This window comes from Narcine bancroftii, chromosome 12 (genome assembly GCF_036971445.1).
Source record: "Narcine bancroftii isolate sNarBan1 chromosome 12, sNarBan1.hap1, whole genome shotgun sequence".
In the NCBI taxonomy this organism is placed as follows: domain Eukaryota; kingdom Metazoa; phylum Chordata; class Chondrichthyes; order Torpediniformes; family Narcinidae; genus Narcine; species Narcine bancroftii.
This window is the reverse complement of record NC_091480.1, coordinates 28,501,285-28,516,810: the sequence shown is the minus strand read 5'-3', so window position 1 is coordinate 28,516,810 and position 15,526 is coordinate 28,501,285. Positions and strand designations below refer to the sequence as shown.

General features: G+C 42.5%; 1 long non-coding RNA gene across 6 annotated transcripts in view; it reads right to left on the bottom strand.

Annotated features, from left to right (window-relative positions):
• Positions 1 to 5,538: 5,538 nt before the first annotated feature.
• Positions 5,539 to 15,526, bottom strand: part of LOC138747556 (uncharacterized) — a 32,697-nt gene continuing 22,709 nt past the window's right edge. For 2 of the 6 annotated variants that reach the window (XR_011347543.1, XR_011347538.1), the window contains exon 3: positions 14,795 to 15,242. This is a non-coding gene — a long non-coding RNA (uncharacterized lncRNA). Of the gene's footprint in view, positions 5,554 to 9,252; positions 9,268 to 9,516; positions 9,532 to 13,251; positions 13,340 to 14,794; positions 15,243 to 15,526 lie in introns of those variants that run through there. The other 4 variants (XR_011347542.1, XR_011347541.1, XR_011347540.1 and 1 more) reach the window with 4 other exon arrangements.

Below are 15,526 nucleotides of genomic sequence, written 5' to 3'. Positions count from 1 at the left end.
ACTTCTCTGGTTTCCGTTAAATTCCCCTCCTCCATCTTCTTCCCTGTTTCCTCTTCACTCTCTCTCTCTCTCTCTCTCTCTCTCTCTCTCTCTCTCTCTCTCTCTCTCTCTCTCTCTCTCTCTCTCTCTCTCTCTCTCTCTCTCTCTCTCTCTCTCTCCCTTCTGTTTCTTTTCACAGAGCCAAAATCAATTTGCACCTTTCCTCTTATCATATCCAATTAACACCTGTGAACTGTTGGTCTGGACTCTTTCCCCCTTCCCATTCTTCCCTCTTTCTCTTTAGTCTTTAATTAAGCCTGATTTTTGCTTATAACCTTGAAGAAAGGCTCAGGCCTGAAACATCGGTAATACATCTTTGCCTCCTATGGATGCAGCAAGACCAGCTGATTGTGTGTTTTTGCTAAATATCTTAACAAATATGCAAATTAAGATTGCCAATTGTACTTGGACTTACTTCATGACATAGTGATATCACATGATTTTCTACTGCCAACTTCATTCTCTGTAAGTCCTTTATCCTCACTTTCATATTCTGATAAAAGATGGAAGAGAACTACTTTTCTCGTGATGTAATATATTTCTCAGATTGTCTTTCCAGCTTTTCTATATAGGTATACCCCGCTTGACAAAAGTTGAGCATTCCTATGAAACCTTTTGTGAGCCTTTTGTAAAGTGAAGACCCATCCACTACTATCGAAGACTATTTTCATAAAAACGAAAACCCATTCAAATTTCTTTCAGATAGCAAGCACAGGTTCTTTGTAAAAGTGAATTTGCGTAAAGCGAGTATTCGTAAAGCGGGGTATGCTTGTATTTACATATGACGTAGAAGGATATCACCTTGGGCTACCAACTGTCTGCTGTCTCGCGGGGCAATTCCATTACTCACTAATTTTCCTTGTGGTCACCACGGTTACCGTAGCGGTTAGCATAATGCTGTTACAGCGCCAGCAACCCAGGTTTGCATCAGGTGCAGTCTGTAAGGAGTTTGTTAGTTCTCCCTGTTTAGGCGTAGGTTTTCTCCGTGAGGACCGCCCTCCTTTCCACCCTTCAAAATGTTTCAAGTTGTAGGTCAATTGGGTGTACCAGTAATTGGGCGGCACGGGCTCGAGGGCCAAAAGGGCCTGTTACTGTGCTGTATGTCTAAACTTAACTTTTCAAAAATATTTAAAATCTAAATTTAAATTGACCTATTCCCATCAACTTTCTTCACCTACTCTATATACTTGAGGAAATTTACAGTGCCTTTGAGATGTGAAAGGAAACTGAAGCACCTGGAGGAAACCCACACAATAATGAGCAGCACATGCAAACTCCAAATAGACAGCACCAGCGATAAGGCTGGAACCCATGGGTCACTGGAGCAGAGAGGTAGTAGCACTGTGCTGCTCACAAGACTCCAAGAGATCGGTTTTAATTCCTTTTCTTCTAGACCGATCCTCTAATGCAGAGCCTCATGAATGTTTCACGTGTTGGTGCTGTCTTGCCAATCTGCTGGTTTGCTTACTTTCAGTTAATTATTAGAAAACAAGAACTCCCAAGATCTTTAAAAAAAAATCATCTTCAATTTTAGGTTTAGCAACTGAGCAATATTTAGTGCTGACCCATCCTTGTAAAATCTTATCACGGTGTGAGTCTCTAAACCCAGCAATTCGCTCGGAGTGCTTGCTTCTCTGATATGAAATGTACACCTGACTATTGTTAGATACAGGTCATCTCAAGCGCAGTCAATATCACTGCTGAGGTCTCATTATGCTGGAGGTTAGCTGTGGAAAGCCGATGCTGAGCCTAGTCCACCTTAGAGGCACGTGGAAGCTCCATCAGTACTTTCAAAGAGAGCTATTCCTGGTTGCATTGGCCTTTCAAGGTCAAATTGACTGGAAAATTAAACGTAATCTGGCCTCCTTTATGCTGCAGCTCTCACTCAAATCATGGAATAAGAGGAGATGGTTGTTTCATTAACTGATCATTAACTCGGAGAAGTGGGTCTCAGATGGCAGTGTCTGCAACATGCAGCTTATTAGTTCAGAGCTGGTTCATTTTGGTCCATGCTGCCTGTTAGGACCTAATTTTGCAGGTTTCTGAGGCTTACTGGGAAGAATTTCCCATGTCTCATTAGTGAGCCAGCACCTTTAAGTGCTTTCCTGTCGACCTCAGAATCGGATTTCTGTGCATTCTATGATGCATTGACTCATTTCATTTCTCCAGTCCCAGGCAGATCACCCCAGAGCCACCTCTGCTCCAAATAATCCTTGATTACAGAAGATCAACAAGGAGTCAGATATTGATGCTGTACAAATTGCACCAATCTTCTATTAGAGAAGGCCATTTGGCCCATTTACTGCATTCTTCAATAAACCCATCAGAACATATAAAACCATCTTAAGAAAGATAAGGGCTGCAGATGTGTGAGAATGCCACCATTAGAAGATTCTCATCAATCCTGATGAGAAAATATATCATCAATCCTTTATTGTTGCTGGGTCTAAACCCTTGTTCAAGTTTAAATTCATTATCATCTGACTGTACACGTAAAACCTGATGAAACAGTGTTTCACCACACCACAGTGCACAGACATACACACAATACACAGTAGATATATTCATAAAGATATAATTTAAAATAAATACATTTTATATATGTGTGTATAATATATGTGTGTGTGTGTGTGTGTGTGTGTGTGTGTGTGTGTGTGTGTGTGTGTGTGTGTGTATGGATGATTTACTTAGTTACAGGATACTGTTCATTATTCCCCAGCCTAGAAGTCCTGATTCTGATGCTCAAAACCTCTTTCTTGATGGTAGTGAGTCAAAGATACTCTGTGCTGGATGGAAATGCCCATTTGAGCCCTATTTAAGCAATGCTTCCAGTAAAAAAAATGTCATCAATAGAGGAAAGGGAGACTCAAGTAATCTTATCAGCCATTTTTGATGATCCTCTGTAGTGACACCTGATCCAATGCTTTGCAGCTACCAAACCACACAATGATGTGGTCAGACAGGATACTCTCATTTGTGCTCCTATAAAAGGTTGTTAAGTTGGGGGCCAGTATCCTTGCTCTCCTCAGCCTCCTTAGGAAGTACAGGTAATGCTGCTCCTTCCTGACTAATGAGGAGGTGCTGTGATTCCAGGATAGGTCATCCTTTAAATGGACACCAAGGAACTTAGTGCTTCCCATTCTCATTACGACGGAGCTATTGTTATGTCATGGGGAGTGGACATTCGTCCTCCTGAAGCTCACAATCATCTCCTTTGTCTTGTCTAAATTTTACTAGCCTTTCAACCTCCTTTCTGTAATGCAACTCATCATTGTTGCTGATGAGGTTCAACTGCAGTTGTATCGTTCACAAATATAATGAGTTTGTTAGAATTGAAAGTGGCTGAACAATCTTCAACAATAGCGGGTTGAGCACATGGCCCTGAGGGCCTTTGCTCAACGTGATGGGACTTGAGGCTTTGCTACCACCCGACTGTAGGGTTATTGTGGGTATGCTTTCCCCAGAGGATGAGAGTAGTTCAAGAGGATGGCTCCCTAACACCTTCTAAAACCCAATTAGGGACAACACCCAGATTCTGAAAATGAATATAATAATATATTTTAATTTTTTTTCACATTATAGGATAGATTTCAAAGTTACGAATGGTACAGGAACTGACTCGATGCAGGGTTGGTTTTGGAGCACCAATCTGAATTGTTGGCTGGTCTTCTACTTTGCACAGGGAAGCAAATTAATCGAAGGCTGGCTTCAGCAACACCAAGGACCCAGGAAGCTTTATACTTCAGCCTCGTGTGGGCACTCATGTCATTGTCTCTGTTACCATTGAGGTTGGGGATGATTTGCAAGCCTCCACAGACTTTTCTGACTGTATGTAGAAGGTCTGGAGAGCTTTGTTCTGTTGGTTGTAGGTTCACATAATGTTGTAAATTGGACACTCCATTTATGTTTAGCAAGCATTGAGTTCTGGGTTCCAGCTCCTACAGTTTGGAGCCTCATTTGTAACCATGCATGGTACTGCTGAAGGCAGGGCCTATCCCACACCTTATTAATGATAAAATAGTTTCAAGTGACTTAGTGTCAAATATTATTCTGTAATCGTTCTGTGAGGTTAACTTCATTAAAAGTGTAGTATAGTGTAAATGTTTTATGGAATTTTATGATCCGAACAAAATTTATTGTCATGAACATGTCACGAAATTCATTGTTTTGTGGCTTTAATTGCTTTAATTTTCATCATTAAAAATAAATAAATCAATGCAAAAGACGAGAGTGAGGTAGTGTCTGTGGTTTATTGTCCAATCATAAACCTGATGGGAGAGGGGAAGAAGCTGCCCTTGTGCCACTGGGTGTTTGCCTTCAGGCTCCTGTACCTCTTTCCTGATGCCAGCAGTGTGAAAAGGGCATGGCTTGGGTGATGGGGTCCTGCTTTCTTGTAGATGTCTTCAATGAAATGAAGACCTAATGCCCATGATGACAGAGGCTGAGTTCACAACTCTCTGTAGTTTTTTTCCTGTCCTGCCCATTGGCAACTCCATACCAGACAGTGGTGCAACCAGTCAGAATGTTCTCCATGGTACACCTATAGAAATTTGCACGAGTATTTGGTGAGATACCAAACCTCCTCAAACTTCTCGCCAAGTACAGCTGCTGGCGAGCCTTCCTTGTGATTGCATCAACATGGAGGCCCCAGGACAGATCTTCAGAGATGTTGACACCCAAGGATTTGAAGTTCTTAGACCTTTCCACTGCTGACCTCTCGATGAGGAATGGTTCGTGTTTTCCTGATATTCCCCTCCACAATTAGCATACAAGTGCAATTTTAATTTGAGAACAAAACACCTGCTCCCTCATTTGGCAATATGTTTGCCCATGAATGGCAGAGCAATCCAGATTAAGAAGATCAGTGAGACCTATCCAGCTGACCAGGTTAGGTCACCAGCAGCAGGGTCCTAGAGCAGTGTTCCACAACTTCATTGCAGGGAAAAGGGAATGACAATTCAAAATGACTTTGAAGGCCTCTCACTCAAACTACTCTCTGATGTTGGATTCCTCATGGTGTCCAAAATTGAAGTATCAAGTTGCTGCAGTTTCAGCAATTCTGTAATGGGAACTCAGAGCACTGAACGTGCTCAGAAAGTCCTGACTCAGATTCAACAGTTCCATTAATTTCAGCAGACAGTGATGAAATAAAACTCATGGGTCAGATGACTTTTTGCAAAGCATCTGTGCTCTGAAATGGTCATCTTGAGCTTTGATTGCAGATCATTAAATAAGGCTGGCAAGATTAGCGTAGGGGTTAGTGCAATGCTGTTACAGCACCAGCGATCGGGACGGGGTTTAAATCCAGTGCTGTCTGTAAGGAGTTTGTACATTCTCCCCGTATCTGTGTGGGTTTCCTCCGGGTGCTCCGGTTTCCTCGCACCATTCAAAACATACCAGGGTTGTAGGTCAATTGGGTGTAATTTGGCGGCACGGGCTCGTGGACCAAAAGGGCCTGTTATCCTTTCCTGGCCACTCTCATGCTGACCTGACTGTCCTTGGCCTCCTCCATTGCTATGGAGAGATCAAACAGAAACTGGTAAAACAAACAACACCTCACATTCATTGTTGGGGATCTGAGAGGCAAGCTTTTCACACAACAGGCATGGAGTATGCATGCAATAAGCTGCCAGAAGAAGTGGTAGAGTGGGGACGAGTACAACATCTGGACAGGTACATAGATAGCAAAGGTTATAAGGATTTGGGCTACATGCAGGCAAATAGGACCAGCTGTTTCTGTGTTGCACAAGTGGATGGGTCTGCTTGGGCAGCTAATAATGCAATGATATGAATTTAGAATTTTCCAATTTCAGTATTCTTCTCCCATATGTACTCACCTGCTGATTTGGTTTTCTTCTCCCTTTGTGAACCATTCCTTCCTCCTTTTCACCTGATTCCAACTCCCCATCAACTCCTCTCTATTTGGGCCCATCTATCACCTACCAGCTTCCAAACCACCCCTCCCTCATGCTTCTAAACACTGGCAATCTTTCCTCTTCTCCTCGGTAGTTCATGCAGGATCTCAATCCGAAATGACACCTTATACCTCTTCCCTCCACAGATGCTGCTTGACCCATTGAGTTCTTCCAGCTTTCCTCAAGAAATAGTCCATCTCATTTATTCTGCTTGTATTAATTAAAATGGAGTATAACCATGGTATCTGATTCTTCTGTAAAACCAATGGTTCAATATCTGGCTCATGTTGATCTGATCACTCATGACCGTTAAATTCTACAGGGTTCCAAATGAACTTTTCATTCAAATTCAGCTGATTCACTGGAAAACTATAAAAAAGAAATGAAGCATAGAGGAAAAGTTCATTAGGATAATAATAAGGGTAACACATAGTTGTCTGACAGCACAACAATCTCAAGGGACCAGAATGAAAGTTCTACTATAATTTATAATATTAAAATGTATTTCGTTCTTTCAAACTGTTTTTTTGGTGTCTTCATTTTTTTTTAACAATTTAACTTTTTAATTACAATTATTTTTAATAGTATTTGATTGTTATGAACATTTGTGACTGTTAGCAAACACTTTCAGATACCCAAAATGTTCTGGGGCACATACTCCAGGGTTTTCAGTTCAACCCACTGTCAAATCCCTATTGTGTCTCACTGATTAGGGCCCAAGATAGTGTTATTTATTTCTCAAAATGATAATTTATTATACCTTATTCATAACACATAATTGTGCAATACAGCATGTTCATCTGTCGTCAGAATTTATAGTCATGAACCAGCAATGAAATCTGGTGTTTTGCGGCGGTGTCATAGTGTAAACATTCAAATAAACCACTTCTACAATAATAAATTTTTAAAAAAACAAACTAGTGCACAAAAAGTAAGGCAGTGCCTTTGGTTCATTGATTATTCAGCGGGGAAGAAGCCGTCCTTGTGCTGCTGAGTGCTGTCTTTAAGCTCCTGTACCTCTTTCCTGATGGGAGCAGAGTGAAGAGGGTGTGACCTGGGTGGTGGGTAGGGGGGGTCCTTTGAGGATAGAGGCTGCCTTTTTTAAGACTCTGCCTCATGTTGATGTGCTCGATGAAGTGGTCTGGTGACTGTGATGTCGTAGGCCGAGTTAACAACCCTCTGGAATATTTTCTTGTTCTGAATCAAGGGTATTTGGTGACATTCGGAATCTCTTCAAGCACTTCACAAAGTAATTCACTGCAGCAAATATATCACTACAATTTTTACAATATTTACATTCTCTCAATGTAGGATCAATTTTTCATTCCCAAACATTTTCTCAAGTTGCACTCCTGAACCCTGCAATGTGCCTGTCAGCAGCATTTGGTTGCCGACTGTCCATTGCCCTGTAAGGTCAAGTTTTGGGAAGCCCATGATGTATCTCTCACAGAGCAGATGATTTTTCAGTGACAGTCAATATCAGCTGCTTTCAGGTGCATTCTCCGCCAAGAATATGCCTGCAGAAGCGGATTCAGACCTGTGGAATGGTTGTTCAGGTGGCAGTGCTAAAAGCGCAGCGCTGGCCACCTGAAAGGGATAGCTGCACAGGAGGTGCCTCAGAGCACACTCTGGCTCCTGTCCCTTCAGGCTGTCAGGGTTGGGGCAGCCGGTATGGGACATCAAGGCTGGGGCAGCCAGCGACATCCGGCGCCGGCCGTCCCAGCACTGACGATCTGCGCTGGCTGCCACTGCCCTGACGTCCCGCACTGGGGGCTGGGACAACGAGGAGGGGGCTGTCAGGTGCTCACCAGCTGATTTTCATCCTCTTAGCAGTCGCTTTCAGGCAGCTGCATTCAGGTGCCTAGGGGGACTTCAGTGCTCCGGCGATTATCCCTCTTGGAGGAGGGTTGGAAAGTGCACCTCGGAGACACCACCTGCTCTTTCAGGTGGCCTCCCGACAGCCGCATAGGGATAGAAATATGTGGCTTTATATCGGGGTATTCTGGCCACCTGTAAGTGCCTATTGTTTCATTTTCATCGCTGGGATAGTGGAGATAATGCCTCTCCACAGCAAATCATCATTTTACAGGAGGAATGTGGAAGCCATGGAGAGGGTGTAAAGGAAATTTACCATGATGTTGCCTGGTTTGGAAAATATGTCTAATGAGCAAAGGTTAGCTGAGCTAGAACTTTTCTCTTTGGTGCAAAGAAGGATGAGAGGTGATTTAATAGATGTCTACAAGATTCTGAGAGGGGGACAGCCAGTGCTTTTCTCTCAGAGCAGTAGCAAACATCAGAAGACCTCTGTACAATGTGAAGGGAGGAAGGTTTAGGGGAGACACCAGGGATAGCCTTTTGACACAGGCAGTTGTGGGTTCTAGGAATGCATTGCCCGGGGTGGTGGTGGAGACTGGAACAATAGGGACATTTAAGAGACTCTTAGACAGGTGCATGTATGAAAGAAAAATTGAGAGCTTTGAGTAAAAATACAATGTTGGAGAAACTCAGCTGGTCAAACAGAATACTTTATGTAGCAAATGTAAAGATACATAACCAACGTTTCAGGCTTGAGCCCTTCAGCTAGGTAGGGAAAAATGTAGGCAAGTGCCCAAGCAGAATGGTGGGAAGATGGGCAGGGAGAGAAGCACTGTCCCAAAGGCAGGAGGCAATATGTAGATGAGGGAGGGAGGGAGGGCACAACAGCATGCAGGGGGAGGAGGGAAATCTCAGTGAATGGAGAGAGAAGGGGGGGGCGAAGAGCTAAAGGAAAGAAGACAAAGGGAAAGAGAGCAGACAGTAGGCTAGCAGAAAGGAGATCAATTGATTTAATGCCATCCAGTTGGGGAGTGCCCAGATGGAAAATCTAATTTTGTTCCTGAAATTTACAGGTGGTCTTGGTGGGATAAGGAGGGGTTTTTTTAAAGGTATGTATAGATTGGCACAACATCATGGGCCAAAGGGCCTGTACTCTGATGTATTGATTTATGATCCTCAACAAAGACCACTGCATTCATTTGCAGACCCCCTTAGAAAGGGTCTGATGATGCTCTCATTCACATCACAGCCATTTGGCAATCAGATTCTGTATCAATGAGCACAGGACGGTGAAAAGGATTCTATAGAAGCCAAAATACTTGAAGCAGATTTGTTTGGATGATCTTATATTTTTGGAGAGTAGAACCAGGATAGTTTGGGAATAATTAGGTCTTAGGATTCCCAGGTAACTATGGGAGCTTCAGCAGCAGATGTTCTGAGACAGGATCACGGTAGACCGAAGTTGTGGAGGTGAAGTAATCCTCACGTTAGCACAGATCTGCAATTCAATAAGGAGAGTGGATAAGGTGCAATCAGCTCGCACTGGAATTGCTTGAAGGTAAAAGTTTATGAAGCAGCCTTTCATTCAGAATCTCAATGAAAGCTTTCTGTAAATCCATTCCATGGAGCATTCCATGGTGTTTGAGGATAAACTGGCGCTTCAAGCAATGCAGACAAGCAAACTAATATTTTTTTCGTTAGCTGAAAGGATACAACCATGAAGAAATGTTGGCAGGATATGGTCCTACCCTCTAGCGATGACCTAAAAGTCCAAAAGATAATGAAACACATTAGCAGTGTAGTTACGGGAAATATCTTTCCATTTGTGGAGATACTGAGCATTGAGGATGTGGAAGTCACTGCCACTGGAGAGAGCGAAACAAATGATATGTTGTGTCTAAAGAGGAGGTGGAACAATTAAGAGGTGGGGAAAAAAAGGATATCTGTAGAAGGTGAGAGGAAGTGAATAAAGTTATGGCAACTCGTCTTGGCCTGCATGCCCGATTCCTGTACTGTAAGTTGAATGCACAAAATCAGGATTTAAATCAGTAGGAAGGCCCAGGTTTTCTCCAGGTGCTGTGCTTAATTTGAGGGTGTCCTTAGAATGTGGGAATATAAGAAATAAGAGCAAGAATATGACATCAAGCAATGATGACAGGTTCATTTCCACTTTCTTGCCTTATCCCTTAATTCCCCTACTATGTCAAAAATCCATACAATCTTGATTTAAATATATTTACTAAGGTCACCTTCACTGCTTCCATGGGCAGAGAATTCCATAGATTTACCACCCTTTGGGGAAAAGCAATACATCCTCATCTCTGTCCTAAATCTACTACCCTGAATCTTGAGGCCATGTCCCCAAGTTCTAGTCTCTCCCACCTATGGGAACAACTTACCTACCTCTATTTTATCTGTGCCTTTCATAATTTTATACATTTATGTAAGATCCCCTCTCATGCTAAATTCCAGCGAGTGCAGTCCCAGACGACTCAAACTCTCTTCATAGGCGAGGCCACTTCAGCACAGTATCACTCATCTCTGGAATCAACATGGTGAACCTCCTCTTTACCACCTCCAAAGCCAGTGCATCCTTCCTCAAGTAAGGAGATCAGAACTGTACTCGGTACTCCAGATGCGGCCTCATGAGTGCTTTGTACAGTTGGAGCATAACCTCCCTGTTCCTAAATTCAGTCCCTCTAACAATGAAGACCATCATGCCTTTGCAAAGGGAGTACAGAGGATGAAACACCTGTCCTTTATCCTCTTGCCTTTTTTCATAACATATTCCCATGTAATCACAGACAATGCAGCAACTACATTTTTAATCCCTTTCTCTGTTGCTCCCTGCAGAAAGACTATCAGTTTAATTTCCCATTTCTCATTATTATCTCATTAGCAAGTGCACAGCTGGTATGGTGGATTCTGCATATGTTTTTTGTAGCACTGCTGGCCAGTTACAGATCGTTCCCTTGGCATTGTGCACGTGTAACTAATGTTACACCTGAATGTAAACATTGCAAATTCTTGCAGCAACAAGAGCTGAACCACAATCTGGAACCGATTCAGTTTGAAGAGATTTCACCAAATACAGAAGAGAAGCCCACGACAATGCTCGTGCTTTTGCTTCCCATCAATCTGTATCCCAGAAATTCAAAACAATTTACGATGCCAGTTGTCACATTGATGCCCATATCCATCCGATGGTAAATGCTACAAGGAACAAAAGTGTGCCATCCTTCTGAACCCTGAGCAACCACAGGTCAGCTCCAAGTAACATGAGATGGGAATATGAGGGACTCCGGGACACGAGCTTTCCATTTCCAGTCGAGGATTGAGCAGGTGGTTAGAAGTCATATCATGTCAGCCTACATCTGAACCTAGGATTTTAGCCTGCCAAATGGAAGAAATTGATCCCCACCACCTTCCCCTTGAATAGAAACCTTATTTTAGGCCTGGGGCTTTCTTTCTTGAATTCTTGCCCGTTGTTGTGGCAAGCCCTGGAATATCCATGCCATCCTCCCTGGTACTCCATTAGACTGACAGAGTGAAGGATATGTTCATAGGTATGTTAGCAGGGTGCCTTGGAGAAGGATTCAGGGGCTTGGATCCGAGATCCAAAGACAACAGGCAACTGGAGAATTTAAATTCCAGTAATGAAATCCATTGGAGTGAATTGCTTTCTCTTCCTTTTCTTCTGAGGAACTTCTTCTCAGCTTCCTCTGGGCTGAGGATGCTTTATTGGTGACAGTATGGAAAAGAGTATTGGATTGCTAGTTAAACTTTCAGTCTTTCAGATATTTTAGCTAGTCTGAATGCAGATCTACAATACATCCTGAGTTCAGGGTGACTAATAATGGGCAGTGTCAGTGAAGTCCATATTCTGTGAGCTAGTAATTATTAAGATTTAGCCTGGAAAAACTCAGCACACTAATGACAATGGCCATTTTCCCCGCGATACTGATTGGAGATGGCAGGTGAGGGGGGGGTGCGGGGACTGGGGTTCTACAGAAGCTGAGAGGGGAGTGAGAAAAATCTAAGAATAAGGGACAAAACTGAGGGACTAAAAGAATCTGCACATCTGTCACATTGGAGAAGTTGTGCACTTTCTAAATGTTTGATATACCACAGATATCTTTTGTTCATGACCCCACTGCATCATTTGGAGGAATCACATTCTGCTTGTGATTGACTGTGGATTGACAGGCTGGGACAGCATGTACCCAAGTTCGATACTTCTCAGGAGAGAGGAAGTGCCTGGAGGTGCAGAGACCATGTGACCAACAAGTTGTATGTTCAAGGCCCATTTTTAAGGAGACAGGAGCAAGGAGCTCTTGGAAGTGATACTGTGCTGAAGTGGCCTCGTGTGGTAATAGACAATCTGTCTGATTTCTCTGTGTTATAGGGGAATGAAAATACCACTCCATGATCAAAAGGGAAGGTCACTCTGAACGGCTGACCCACAAAAGAGTTCTGAAAGCAGAGGAATTTGGATTGTGACCATTGTGAATGTCACTTGTAGCAAATGGTCCACAAAAGCAGAAGGAATAACTGCATTTCAGCTGACCTATGAAAGGGTCTTAGAAGCTCTGTGGGAATAATCATTCGCCTCATGTTTCCTACACAGAGAGGGGGAGTTTTGATTGCCACTGGTCTGAAAAAGACATTTCGTTGGAAGCACCTCGACAAGGATTTTGTGATTTTATAAAGAGTTTGTCACCCCGGTCTCACCCACCTACTTTGTGAACTTCTTTGCATCAATTTAAGATTCTTCGTATCAATACTGGATTTCTGAGACTGGATTTTGAACTTCCTTTTGAGAATTGGGCCCGAACTTTAATGGTTTGGGATATTTTCACACACACACACACACACACACACACACACACACACACACACACACACACACACACACACACACACACACACACACACACACACACACACACACACATAGTTGCGCATAGTTGGGGTAAAGTTTTGATAAGTTAGATAAGGTACTTAATAATAAAAAAATATTATTTTAAATATTACACCAGGTTCATTTCTATTGCTGCTGTCTGAGTACGTTAACAATCTATATTGAAGTAAACAACACTGTTGAAGTAAATCATGGCTTCAGGCGCTTATCATTACAGAGTTATCACCCATGCCTTCCTCTGACCACCATCTGCACTCCCTGGCAGTCTGTGCAGGTAGCAGACACAGGATTCCAACAGCTCAGTTGGAGAATAATTTTCTTTGCCTCTGCAGTCAGCTCTTCCTAGCTGCAATCAGTGATGTGCTTGGTGGCTGACACCGACATTAGTTGCAAAATATCATGACGGTTGTCAAGTGGCTGAAAGTCTTTGCCTCCATTTTGCACTGGGGAAAGCAGGCTGTCAGTATTCCAAATGTATCCTCGAGTATTTATTGTACCTCTCACGTTGTTTCCCCTGGGCCACAAGCAGCAGTTGGAGAGATAAAGCACACTTTGCTGACATTTGAGTTTCAAATGTTTCTTTATTCCGAATGTGCCTGCTTCCAGCCCAATCGCTCCCACAGCTCCTAAATCACTGTGCAGTGAAGATCTGCAGGAACAAGACCCCACTGTGATATTATGCAGATGTTGCTCTACACAGCACCAGCCCAAAGCAGCAGCGATTTTCATTCAGGCACTGGGCAGGTCCCCAAGTCCCAGAAGTTATGTAGTTTGTGGGATCCATTGGGGGCTGATATATTTAAAGGGAAACCAGATAAGTACATGAGGGAGAAAGGACAAAATGAATATGTTGATGTGCAGGGGTGGATTTCGGCCATTGTAGCAGCACAGCCCCGTGGACTGGACAACCAGTTTCTACACTCTGAATTGTATGTAATTTATTTGATTTGACTGTGATGATTCTAACCCCCCCCCCCCCCCACCTGAAAGGCTATAATTTGTTCATGGCCTGTTGCAGCATTTGGAAGAATAACATTCCGCTCATGAAACTTTCCATTGGGGTTCTTTTATGCGTTTATATAGAACTCCACCTAAACAGCAAGGTTTCTCATATTTGCATTTCAGGTCCAGAGCAGGAATAAAAAGGGAGGACAGAAGGATGGAAGGCCCAAGAGAAGATGACGATCTTACACAAGCTTTGGAGAAAAAAAAGAGAAGTTGGAAGCTGCACATTCCAGAGGTAGGGAAAAGAAACAGGGTGAAGTTGAAAGTTAGATGAGTGTGAAATGATGTGTGGCTCAACATAACTGGAACAATATTCCAAGGTCAGAAGGTCAGCATCAGAATGCTGCATCAGCTCTCTGGTGCACTCGAAGCAGGAGAGTTAGGGAAAGAAGAAAGTTGGGCTTTACACTGCAACAGACCTTGAAATTTAATGTCTGGTGGTTGGGTGGAAGCATTCTTAAAAGACCCAGCCCCGATGGTGGGACATCAAGCCTTGCACTTAAATGGGAGAAGTGAGAGGAGAATATAAATGTTTTTCAAAAGTAATGGAATAATCAAACTTGCAGTTTGTTAATCCAAAAATATTATTTACAACTCTAAACTACAATTTCTTTCTGCATATTAATGCCTCAGAAGCTTCTTCTGTTGTTTGGATTTTACCCATTATAGTATCAGCTTTTTGTGGTTCCACATTCCCAATAGCTTTCTCCTCCTTTTACTTTTTATCCTGTGTAAAAACCTTTTGAAATAGGAGGGTTTGTTTTATTTCTTGTAATTTGTGCTCAACCTTCCCTTTTTTGCACTTCAGCCATTTGTTTAGCTGGTGATGATTTATTTCTCTCTTTATTTAACAATTTTATTATGCTTTTGTAAATCTCTTTTTGCTTGAGACTGACTCCGACCTAGTTACATTCCACACACAGAGCTTTTGTTTGTTAAGAATATGTATAAAATATCCCTTTCTTTGCAATTTGCATCAAACAGTTCCACAGAGTTTACCATCATCATTTCAATTACCATATTTTTGAAATTAGACATGCATTTGTTGTCACTCTTTTCCCTCTTGAACCTAATATTAAATTTTAATCCTCTTGTCACATTTATAGAGTATTTGCTTATACTGAATTGACAGTGGTTTATTCAACACTAAGAGGACATCGCAGGCACGATACTAGAAACACACAAGGAACTGCAGCCAAAAAAAAGGAAGTCGGAGGGACTGAGCAGGTCGGGCAGCTTCCATGGAGAGAAATGGTCAGGATTGTCGTGAGACATTATCAAGACTGACCTGAAGTGTTGACAGTCCATTTCTCTCCATGTGTGTTGCCTGACTTGCAAAGATCCTTCAACTTCACTTTCTTTGCACCGGGACGATCCTGTTCCTTCCTTCCAGGAAGACTTTCCATCAGCTAGAGTAATCATTAAAGTGGAATATTGATAGAATTTCCTGCTCTCATTATATTACCACTTCCAGTATGTTGAGTCAACCACTGCAACTATTGACTGCTTGTCATCCATTGATCTCACTCGTGACCTTGAATAGTAATCTGTTGGGAGAGAGAAGCGGAGGGAGAGAGAAGGGGAGGGAGAGAGAAGGGGAGGGAGAGAGCTTTAATTGAATTTACATTCATGACCACAGGGTTTACCACATCACTTTATAGTCAACAGAGTATAATTGAATTATGTTCAGAGGCATTACTTAATATTTTTCCCAGTGAGCTTTCACAGCTTGCATATTTGATTATCAAACTGTTCCAAGAGTCGATACTTCTAAAGATGTATTTAATGGTCCAAAAAAATAACAGCCAGATAATCCCATGTCTAATTCTCT